Genomic DNA, 12797 nt, shown 5'->3' on the forward strand with positions numbered 1-12797 from the left:
CACGACCCAGATAATCATGATGATGTGATCACTCACGAGGCTCTCGTGTGGAGTGACTGAGGAAACACAGGTAACATTTGCAAAACCCTAAGAATGGAGCCTGCAGAGAGGGAGCAGTTTGTGTCAGTCAGAACCATTAATATTCTGAGCCCTGAACCCATCACTGAGGCCAAGGCCATGCCACACAGACTGGTGGGCTCAGGCCTCGGCTATAGCTGCATTTCTGGGGAGGGTCTGGAGCCCCAGTAGCATAAAATGACTGATGGTGATGAGGAGGCATTTCTGCAAAGTAAATCAGGGTACAATTTTTAGAAAAGGGAGGTGGGAAGCTCTGCGTGTCCTGCCCTAGGATGGTTGGCAGTGAAATAGTCCATTCTTTCAAGGAAATCTCCTCACTCCTCACCATCCAGGGCCCGGCCTCAGGGGCCGCTGAGACAGATAAATACTATACTTGAAGGCCCAGCTTCCTGCCTGTTCCCACCTGGGCCTCCATCATCAGCACGAGGGGAAGTCGTGTTCTGTCCTCTTCTGTCAGTCTCTGATCATCCAACTTGGACCCAGACTGCCTGGAATCACTCGCACTCACTTCTCAGGAGTAAATAATCATGGTCAAACATGGTCCAGTCTGACACCATTTAGGAAAAATGTCTGCAGCTGTACAAGGGCACGCAGTAGGGCTCTTTGAACCAATTTACCCTTCTCAACACCTGGATCTTCAGTGGGGTTACTTCCTCCAGTCTGAGGTGTTCTCTAAGTACCATGAGTGTTTGCCTTTTTGCTGGGAGATTGACGGAGGCCCCTGGGAGCTGCGGCCTGAAAAAAAGGAAAGATCTGCCTACCGAAGTAAAGTAACTGAGTCCCACAGCCGGGAGGAGAGAAAGGAACTATGTCAGGCACACACAAGAGGAAGACTAGGGAAATGAGACAGCGGGCTGATAGGAGGCTTGGCAACACTCCAGTCCACGGTCAGGACTTGGAGGGCACCGGAGAACTGAACTGAGGACAGAGGTCGGGTGGGGAGAGTCCATGGGATGCTCTGAGAGGATGAGCCTGCAGCTGGGGAACTCAGGGGTCTTTGGATGTCAAATGTAATTGATGTTCACAATAATGGGTTTTACCATGTATTAATGTGTCAGCTTTATTTCCCTACTTTGTGCTCGACTATGTACACAACCAAAGCTTACTCTCTCCCTCTTGGTGCTATAGGAAAAAAATGCTGGGATTTCATTAGAAGAATATACTACATTTTCATTAAAAATAATATGAAGGGCTTCCCTGGTGGCTCAGTGGTAAAGAATCCACCTGCCAACACAGAAGACTCAGGTTCGATCCCTGATCCAGGGAGATCGCACATGCCACAGAGCAGCTAAGCCTGTGCACCACAATTATTGAGCCTGTGCTCCAGAGCCCGGGAGCTGCAACCCCCGAGCCCAAGCGCCACAGCTTCCGAAGCCCGTGCACCCGAGAGCCCCTGCTCTAAAACAAGAGAAGCCGCCGCAACGAGAAAGCCGAGCACCGCAACTGGAGTAGCCCCTATTTGCCAAGGGGAGGAAAGCCCGAGCAGCAACAAAGACCCAGTAGAGCCAAAAATAAAATCATTAAAAAAATAATAATATGAGGGCTTCCCTGGTGGCTCAGTGGTAAAGAATCTGCCTGCCAAAGCAGGAGACATGGGTTCGATCCCTGATTAGGAAAGATCCCACGCGCCGTGGAAGGAGCTAAGCCCGTGTGCCACAGCTGCTGAGCTTGTGCTCTAGAACCCCTGCTGTGCAGCAAGAGAAGCCGCCTCTATGGGAAGCCCACGCACCAACTGGAGAACAGCCTCCAATTTCCACAGCTGCAGAAAAGCCCCAGCACAGCCACAAACAAGCAGAATCAGATAAAAATGAATCAATAATAAAACAAAAAGAAAAGTCAATCCATAAAAATTTAAATACGGCCTCTTCAGTGTGCGTGAAGAGCATGATAATAATAATATGAAAATCCAGAATAGTAAAGAAAGGAAAAAATGAACTCATTCAACAGAGTTATATATGATGATCTATTTCCTCATAGTCTTTTCTTTTTTTAACATTGTTTTAAATCATGGTATTTATACAATTTGTGCGTGTTTTGATCAAAGACATGCTCCTGTCCTCTGATGTAGTCCTTGTAAACTTCATTTTTAACAGCAGCAGGTTATTCTGTTGAACAGATAGACCCTGATGTCGATCCATTTGTCCACTGAGGAACCAGATAACATGTGAGAATGTTCTCATCAGTGGTGTTAAGTTTTCATTGTGATGTCTCTCTTTGTGCCTAAAACCACGTCTATCTTTACTATCATTTCTTGAGGAAATGGAGTTACCGAGGGCTGAATAATTTTAAGCCTTGATAGGCACTGCTAAACTGTGATCCAGAAAAGTCAGACTAATTAATACTCATCTCTATGGTATAAAAAGAGCCCATTTCCATAGTATATCCCAAAAAGTTTCCCTAAGGATAGAGTGACCAAATGTCAGTGCTTTTTACATTTTGCTCAAAATAGTGTAGTCTACACCAATGCTAAAAGCAAGTGATACCATTTGTTCATTTACTTATTAGCTATTTATTGTGTGTTTACTATGTGTCTAGATTTGAGTACCTCCTGGAGAAGAGAAAAAGAAAAAAGAGGCTTTTCTCTATTTTCCTCACCCTGCCCCACCACCCACCCTGAAAAAGGCTTTTGTCACTGACCAGGTTTCCCTAGAAGGTGCTGAGGTGAACAGAAAAATATTCTTGAGTAGCATCTCCAATAAGACAAAAGCTAAATCACATTTCTACCGCAAGAGGGAATCCATTATATCAAGGACCAAACCAAACAGCTAGCATTTCAACAGGGAATTCATTGCAGAAACCATGAACATTATATCTGAACTTTTTGGATGTTAAAAAAAACTACAGGACTTTTGCTTCTGGGAAGAGCAAGCAGATGCGCTTCTCCTTGTTCAAGCACAACAAAACCCTGGGACATTATACACAAAACAGACATAGAAAGACTCTGAAAGGTCAAGAGAAGATAGGCTGGCCAGGGGCTCTGGGGCCTGAGCAACAATATGGTGGTGAGTTCCCTTATCTGTTTTCATTTTTTTAACCTCATGTTTCCCAGACCTGGAGCTAACTAAGCCAGCAACCCGGAAATGCCAAAAGGCACAGACATAAAAAAGCCCCTGTGAAAACCTGCTGTCTCTAGCCAAGGATGAAGACAAGAGCAGCCTAACAAGGCAGAAAACATCCAAAGACTGCTCTGCTCCTGCCAGACACTGGGGAAAACTGGCCCTCCCAGCAGAGGCCGAGTGAGCCCCAGACTTTCTCCCTTGCCAGGCTGTGATGAGGGGTCCTTCCTCCTTCCTGCCCGAGGAGGCCAAGAGCCTGGACTTTCATTCCTCCCACCTGCTAGGCAGTACCGAGGCCTGAAATTCTACCTTCACCTGGGTTCGCTCCCACTTCCTGCTGGATGGATCAGAGGAGGCCCAATAGAGGGTTAGGATTTCACCACTGCTCAGTGACAAGGGCTTCCCAGGTGGCTCAGTGGTAAAAGAATCCACCTGCCAAAGCAGGAGACACAGAAGATGCAGGCTCAATCCCTGAGTGGGGAAGATCCCTTGGAGAAGAAAATGGCAACCTCCTCCAGAGGAACCTGGCAGCCTACAGTCCCCAGGGCACAAAGGATTGGACACACTGAGCATGCAGAAAAAAGACAAAAAGACAGTGATAACAGGTCACCTGCCCTGCAATGTCAGTGGGGACCACACAGTTCCCAAGCTCCCAGCCCCGCCCAGCAGCAATGAGGAGTTCCTGGCTTTGGGCATCAACATGGGACTAGCGGAGAGTCTGGGCTGCTCCCTCCATCTGTTAGTGATAAGACAGAACCCTACCTGCTCCCTGCTAGACTGATGTCATAGAAAACCAGATAATGAGGTTTAAATAAGATCCAGTCTCATTACATAACAGGAAAATGTCCAGGTGTCAATTGAAAAATCCTTCATCATACTAAGAACCAGGAAGACATCCAACTGAAGGGAAAAAGATGCTGATACTGAAGTAACAGATGCTCTGTTAGATATCAGTTGTTAGAGAATTAGATGGGTTAGAACTATCTGATGAAGATTTTAAACCAGTTGTGATAAAAAGAATACTTCAACAACCACAAACAAGCATGAAAAAAACAAGTCTCTGCAAAGAAATAGAAGTTACAAAGAATGGAGAGATGAATGGATAAAGAAGACGTGGTGCATATATAAAATGGAATTATTATTCAGCCATCGAAAAGAATGAAATAATGCCATTTGCAGCAACATGGATGGACCTGGAGATTATCATACTAAGCGAAGTCAGAGAAAGACAAATATCGTATGATATTGCTTATACGTGGAATCAAAAAAAAGAAAAAGACACAAATGGGGTCTTCCCTGGTGGTTCAATGATAGTCTGCCTGCCAATGCAGGAGACAGGGGCTTGGTCCCTAGTCCAGGAAGATCTCACGTGCAGCTAAGCCTGTGTGCCGTGACTATTGAGCCTGTGCTCTGGGACCCTGGAGTCACACCTGCTGAAGCCCGAGTGCCTAGACCCCATGACCTGCAACAAGGGAAGGTGCCACAATGGGAGGCCCACGCACTGCCCCTAGAGAGTAGTCCCTGCCCACTGCAACCAGAGAAGATCCCACACAGCAGTGAAGACCCACACAGCCAATAAATACATAAATGAAATGACTTTTTAAAATGACACAAGTCAGCTTATTTATAAAAACAAAACAGACTTAGCAAACAAACTTATGGTGACCGGGTTGGGGGTGGGGTGGGGAGGATGCGGGCGGGGATAGATTGGGAGTTTGGGATTGACATGTCTACAATGCTGTATTTAATATAGATAACCAACAAGAATCTACTGTATAACACAGGGAACACTGCTCAGTTGCTAAGTCATGTCTGACTCTTCATGGCCCCATGGACTGTAGCCCTCCAGGCTTCTCTGTCCATAGAATTTCCTAGAAAAGAATGCTGGAGTGGTTTGCCACTTTCTACTCCAGGGGATCTTCCTTCCCGATGCAGGGATCGAACTCACATCTCTTGTGTCTCCTGCACTGGCAGGCAGATTCTTTACCACTAGTGCCGCCTGGGAAGCCCAATCGACTATATTTCAATATAAAATGAAAATTTTAAAAATTGCTGGTCAAACTACTGTCTGGCTAATAAAATTTCCCAGAATGTGAAAACCCCCAAAGAGAATAATAAGTGCAAAGAAATCTATACTGAGACTTATCACAGTCAAACTTCTGAGATCTAAACGCAAAGAAAAAAAAATCTTAAAGGTATGGGGACAGAAACAAAACCTTACCTCTTAGGGAAAAACAACTTGAATAACAGCCCATTCTCATCAGAAACCACGGAAGCCAGAAGGAACTGGCACACAGTTTTTAAGTGTCAAAAAAGATCCCTCAATCCAGAATCCTGTATCTAGCGAGAATATGCTCGCAGGGAAACCAAGATATTCTCAGACAATGGAAAATAAAGGGACTTTTCCACCAGCAGATCTACTCTAAAAGAATGGCTAAAGAGAGTTCTTTGAACACAAAGGCAACAATAAAAGAAGGAAACGGAACAGCAGGAAGGAAAATAGAAAATAGAAAATAGACTCAAAAAAAGGTTTAAAAAAAAAACCAAAAAGTTTTGAAAAATGTAGTCTTTTCAACCCCACCGTGGCAATTTAAAATGTGGGTCCTGTAAGCCAGGCTATTAGAAGAGACCCGTTGTTTGGTGTTAGTGCCCCGGGGGCTGTACTGGCATTCCTCATGATTAGAGCCTGCTTTCAGAGGCTTTCAGAGAATTTGATTTGCTCTGCCAGAAACATTGCGCTGGGCATTTTCTGTCCATGAATTTCTAATTGCTTCCCGCTGGGTGGCTGGGGAAGGACGTACACGTCACTCCTGCCAAGGCTAAGAGGCCCAGGGAGGGGAGAGGAAGGTGAAGAAGTCACTGCGTCTCTGTGGAGGGAAGTATGTGGGGCTTGCCTGAGTGGCTGGAGTCCCACAGGGCAGAAGAGGCTGAGCGTCCCTTGCCCCTGGCTGTGGATATAGCCAAAGAAGCCTGGAATGAGGGCAGGTGTGGATGCGGTGGGTGAGCCTGAGAGGAGAGACCCAACGGGTGTCCATATCTAGATTTCAGGGAGAGACCTTGAGCTCCACAGATACTGGGGAATTGGAGTGTGGGAAATACTAGGGGGTCATCCACAGGGCAGACTCTGGCCTTCATAGACTAAATTCTATGAGCTCTATGGGGTGTGATTCTGGGAGCAGAGTGAAGGGTTAAGGGTATTGAAAGTACCCATTCTTGTGGGCTGTGGGAGCCCATGAACAACAACCTCATCAAAACTGTCCTTGGGCTGTTGGAGAAAGTCACTGTGTGGGAAGATGGTGTAGATGGAGCAGGCAAGGAGCAGACAGTGAAGTCACAGGGCTACAAGACTTCCCTTGGCCTCAGGGTGGGACCTCCAGGCAATAGCTCATTTCTGCCCTCCTTGAAGGCGGACATACCCATGCTGTAAGGCTGTACTGCCCATAGTTTCAGAGATAGGCCTGGATACCCACTCACTGCAGGCCAATGCCTTTTCTCTCCCGGGGATTTGATGTTTTGGACCGAGGGACAATCAGCAGGCAGGCATGGTGGTGGAGACAGGTGTGTGGGACCCTTGCTACTCAATGTGTGGTCCATGGACCAGCAGCATCACCCAGGGTGAGGGTGTTTATAAATGCCCATCCCAGATCAACTGAGTTGGAATCTGCTCTTTAACAGATTCCATGATTCATATGCTCATTTAAACTGGAGAAACTGCTCTAGAGAGAAGGTCCCCAGACACCTCTTGCGAGGAGGCCTGAGCTGCCTCTCTGAGAAGGGTGGTTCCATTCTAACTTGGATTCCAATGGCCTCCACTGAATTGCCTTTTTTTGTAACTCTGGCCAACTTGGTTTCTATATTGTTTATGACCAAGAGAATCTTGCCAATGCACACAGACAAGGCCTTGGGAACAGTGTAACTCAAGGGCAGGCTGACCCAGTCTGCCATGCCAGTCCGGTTCCATCACTAGTCAATCCTCTGTTTTCATAGAGGCTTCAAGTCACGTATAATGAAAATGCTCCCAAAATGAAAATGATTTAAACCATTCTTCCTTTAGGACCAAGTTATCGTCTCAGATTCTTTCCAAAGGGACCATTTGATGGACTGGACATAGAAGAAATCATAGAGACCTTCCCATATTTACATTTTAGCAAAGCCTGGCTCTGCTTCCTCAGGAAAGGCTTGTATTGAAACTTCTCTGTGAGGCCCCTTTTAATGAAGTGCAAAAAAGACCTTCATCCCTGCTCTGACTAGTCCAGCCGGTGGTCACCAGTCCCACTCCTGAACCTCTAGAACAGCCTTGACCTCTTGTGTGCCATGGATCCCTTTACAGAATAACGTCTTCAAATTTGTAAAAGACACAAGATTCCAAAGACGTCAATTACATTGAAATACAGGTTCCAAAACATTTTAAGAGGTGAGCCATTTAATAATATAAATGCTTCTTAATTCACATCAATAACATCTACCAGCACTTACAACAATCACTGTAGTTTCAAAGTCATGATAAGCAAGTGATTTGAGACATTTGCAATGACTACAAATGATAGGAAAATATTCAAAAATTTTCTGTGAATGAAGTCACCGTTTCTGCTAATACCACCATGGTTGGGTGCCTAACTCATAATTGAAGAAAATGCTAAATTTCAGCTTAAGTTTCTTGAAAATAAAGATGTCCTCTTTTTCCTGCCCAAGTTCATGGAACCCCTGAAGTATATCTAGGGACAACAGTTGGTGGGCCTGAGGTTTAGAACCCTTGCCCTAGAGAATATCAAGTCTGTAACACGTAATAAATTATTTATAACCTTGGAAATAATGTATTTTAAAATGCATAATAGATGTGTATTACAGTAAGAGTCCAAGCCCCATCACTCCTCTGCCTGCCTGCCCCCCACCCGGATCTGGTCCTCTCCTAATTGGTGTTGTCTTGGCAGGGTCCTATATTCAGTGGACCTGAGTCTGTCTTCTCTTACCTGCTGGACCGTACCCAGACTTAAATGCACGGCAGAGGCTAGGCCAGGAAGGACCACTTAATCAGCATGTGTTGACTCTGCCTGTGATGACTTGTTTAATGTCTGTATCTTAAGATTCTGAGATTTTTGTTATCTATTGATCCCCTCTGCTCTGTGCTTAGTCGCTCAGTCTTGTCCGACTCTTTGCGACCCCAGGGATTGTAGCTCCTCTGTCCATGGGGATTTTCCAGACAAGAATACTGAAGTGGGTTGCCATGCCCTCCTCCAGGGGATCTTCCCAACCCAGGGATGGAATCCAGCTCTCCTGCATTGCAGGCAGGTTGTTTTTATGGATCCCCTCAGGTCTGATATAAAATCTGTCATTTGCATTTGCACCACTAGATGGCAGCAGCATCTCGCAGAATCTCCTTTCCCAGACAGTATCCTATCCAAGGGCTATTTTTTGAGTCAGTTCTATTTCTCTTTTGGAAAACCCAAGTCCCTCCCCCAACCCATGCGGATTTCCCAGACAGAGTCATCACTGCGTTATTTTGCTCCTCCAGTGGGAAGGCAGTGGGGTAAAGTGGAAGACTATGGGTAAGTAGGTAGACAGTCTAAGTTCAGTGCAAAATGATCTGAGTGGTCTGAATGGAGACTTCAGCTCCTCCCAGCATTTTCTGGGCACCTACTGTGTATTAGCTAATACTGTGTATTAGCTGTGTATTACAGCTCTGCTTCATTTACAGGGTACACTGTCCCTGTCACAGATGTGTGGTCACATCCTGAGAATGAAAGGGAAGAGTAGCTGCGGCCTTTGGGGGGATGGTTTAGAGCTGCAGTGGGTGCTGGTGCTGGTCTGAGCAGTACTGCTCTCATTGAGCTGTTTACTCCACTTGGAAAATACAAATTACAACAGACGCTGAATGCAGCGAGCTAAAATACCTATGCGGACGCAGTCTCGAAGGTGACATGCAGACACGAAGTCAGTAATCGGGATGCGACTAAAGGATGACGGTCTATGTGAAATGTTCTCTATACAGAGGACTCGGTCACATTGCCATTATTTAATTAAAGAAATAAAAACATTAAAGAACATATAATTGATGATCTTAGTAAGAAGCAGACCTTAGGCTAACCCCGAATCTATCACACATGCCATGTGTGAATTCTTCACATGTGAATCGGGTTTGGTGAGAAACCTTACAGCAGATGGTGTTTGGGTCACTGAACTTGACAGGAAAACAGAACGTTTCCTTGTCGGTCGGCAGCTTTGTTTGCTTCAAGGTGGAACAAAAGCCTTTTAATCTTCAAATTCAAGAGCCAGGCTGGCTGACATCAGATACCTCTGTGTATTCCTATGCGAGCAGAGCCAAATCCCAGGGTCTTTTTAACTGGAGGTGCCCTCCCTTCCACATGCTTATTTAGAAGGGCAAAGGGATAAACTGACTCCTCTTCAAATCTGCCTGCATCAAACGGCCACCAGAACCCTTCTTCCAACACACACATACAAAGTGACAACAAACCATTCAAAAGTGAATACGAACTTGAAAAATTGCTTTGGGGAAAGGCATTATTAGCCTTTCCCCAGACAATGGAAGGGATGACCTGGAAGGGCAGAGGCAAAGGTGTTACTGTGGACTCGGTAAACTCTAAGTGGGCCAAAGTGACAGTGAAAGTCGCCCAGTCATGTCCGACTCTTTGTGACCCCATGGGCTATACAGTCCATGGAATTCTCCAGGCCAGAATACTGAATGGGAACCTATCCCTTTGCCAGGGGATCTTCCTAACCCATGGATCGAACCCAGGTCTCCCTCTTTGCAGGCGAATTCTTTACCGGCTGAGCCTCAAGGGAAGCCAAAGCAGTGTACAAAGTCCAGGTGTAATCAACCTTTGTGTTACTGTGCTTTCTTTTCCTAATACCAATGCCTTCTGAAAAACCTCCACGCATGTAGCAGTTCGGCCACAGAGAAAAGGGATTCCCCCCCCCCCCCCCGCCCGCCCCCCACTCCCATCAGTATCACTCACCAGGGGAGCAAGGCCACCGAGAGGTTTCCACAGTGTGGGGACGGGGGTGGAGAGGCATGGGAATTGGTGCGGATTAACCTGAGAAAGGGAGGCCTGGAGTGTCTGGTGTGCTGCAGGCCATGGGGTTGCAAAGAGTAGGACACGGCTTAGTGACTGAACAACAACAACTTGGATTTGGAAAATAAGGTAGCTTGAAAGAGCCAAGCCCTGAGGGAGAGGCAGGCATGTGGGAGCTCGGCCCCACATGGTTGGGAAGATCTCCTGGAGAAGGAAATGGCAACCTACTTCCGTATTCTTGCCTGGAAAATTCCATTGTCAGAGGAGTCTGGTGGGCTCCAGTTCATGGGGTTGCAAAGAGTCAGACACAGTTGAGCACACACACACTATGCTCCTACGATACGTTAAGCTATGCTACTTTCTTTGTTGGTGGTAAATTAAAATGAAATAATGGTGTGACGACATCTTAGAGTTGGTGAAAAACAGTAATAATCATAGAGACAGAGGGACCAGCTCACCACTATGATCCAGCCCCTAATGGACCCCCAGAACCAGAATCTCAGTACAGGTGACACAGAAAGAAAAGTGTTAGTCGCTCAGTTGTGCTCAGTTCTTTGCAGTCCCATAGGCTGCAGCCCACCAGGCTGCTCTGTCCATGGAGTTCTCCAGGCAAGAATACTGACGTGGGGATCTTCCCAACCCAGGGATCAAACCAAGGTCTCCTGCATGGCAGGCAAGTCTTTTTTTTTTTTTAATTGGAGGCTAATTACTTTACAATATTGTGGTGGTTTTTGCCATACATTCACATGAATCAGCCATGGGTGTACATGAGTTCCCCATCCTGAACTTCCCTCCCACCTCCCTCCCCATCCCATCCCTTAGGGTCATCCCAGCGCACCAACCCTGAGCTCCCTGTCTCATGCATCAAACCTGGACTGGCAATCTATTTCACATACGATAATATACATGTTTCAATGCTATTCTCTCAAATCATCCCACCCTCACCTTCTCCCACAGAGTCCAAAAGTCTGTTTTTTACATCTGTGTCTCTTTTGCTGTCTTGCATATAGGGTCATCGTTACCATCTTTCTAAATTCCATATATATGCATTAATATACTGTATTGGTGTTTTTCTTTCTAACTTACTTTGCTCTCTATAATAGGCTCCATCCACCTCATTAGAACTAATTCAAATGCATTCTTTTTAATAGCTGAGTAATACTCCATTGTGTATATGTACCACAGCTTTCTTATCCATTTATCTGCTGATGGACGTCTAGGTTGCTTCCATGTCCTGGCTATTATAAACAGTGCTGTGATGAACATCGGGGTACACATGTCTCTTTCAATTATGATTTCTTTGGTGTGTGTGCCCAGCAGTGGGATTGCTGGGTCATAAGGCAGTTCTATTTCCAGTTTTTAAAGGAATCTCCACACTGTTCTCTGTAGTGGCTGTACTAGTTTGCATTCCCACCAACAGTGTAAGAGGGTTCCCTTTTCTCTATACCCTCTCCAGCATTTATTGCTTGTAGACTTTTGGATCGCAGCCATTCTGACCGGCATGAAATGGTACCTCATTGTGGTTTTGATTTGCATTTCTCTGATAATGAGTGATGTTGAGCATCTTTTCATGTGTTTGTTAGCCATCTGTATGTCTTCTTTGGAGAAATGTCTGTTTAGTTCTTTGGCCCATTTTTGGATTGGTCGCTTATTTTTCTGGAATTGAGCTGCAGGAGTTGCTTGTATATTTTTGAGATTAATTCTTTGTCAGTGGCTTCATTTGCTATTATTGTCTCCCATTCTGAAGGCTGTCTTTTCACCTTGCTTATAGATTCCTTTGTTGTGCAAAAGCTTTTAAGTTTAATTAGGTCCCATTTGTTTATTTTTGCTTTTATTTCCATTACTCTGGGAGGTGGGTCATAGAGGATCCTGCTATGATTTATGTCAGAGAGTGTTTTGCCTATGTTTTCCTCTAGGAGTTTTATAGTTTCTGGTCTTACATTTAGATCTTTAATTCATTTTGAGTTTATTTTGTGTATGATGTTAGAAAGTGTTCTAGTTTCATTCTTTTACAAGTGGTTGACCAGTTTTCCCAGCACCACTTGTTAAAGAGATTGTCTTTTCTCCATTGTATATTCTTGCCTCCTTTGTCAAAGATAAGGTGTCCGTAGGTTGCAGGCAGATTCTTTACTGTCTGAGCCACAGGTGACACAGGAGGCTGTCTTCTTCTCTCTTCCGATGTGTCAGCTCCCCTGCTGCCTTGGGAGGACAGGAGTGGGAGGGGCCTTTGGGTGGCTGGACTCATCACCTTCTTGGCAGATGAGGGCTGGGCAGTACCCAAACTCCAGTGCACATACAAGTCCATGTTTAGAATGCAAGCCCTCAGGTCCTGCCCTGGGGTGATCTAGTTGGGTAGATGTGGGGGTGGAGCACCAGGTGGCTTAGCCAGCCCCTCCCTAGTGCCAGATGATTCTTTGCTGGAGGAGAGGGTCTGAGCTCTGGCCCCAGGAAAGGATCTTCACCAAGAAACCTGAGTTTGCTTTCAGATGCTGCTCATCCAGGAGTGTGCTGACGCTGCCACTCGACTGCCAGGCAAGTGCCAGGCGACTGCCAGTTAGTGTGAATACAGGCAAGGAGGAAGCACTTAAACCAGAGCAATGGGCCAATACGCCAGATGTTTTTTCCCCTTCAG

This window comes from Ovis canadensis, chromosome 3, assembly GCF_042477335.2.
Source record: "Ovis canadensis isolate MfBH-ARS-UI-01 breed Bighorn chromosome 3, ARS-UI_OviCan_v2, whole genome shotgun sequence".
Taxonomy (NCBI): domain Eukaryota; kingdom Metazoa; phylum Chordata; class Mammalia; order Artiodactyla; family Bovidae; genus Ovis; species Ovis canadensis.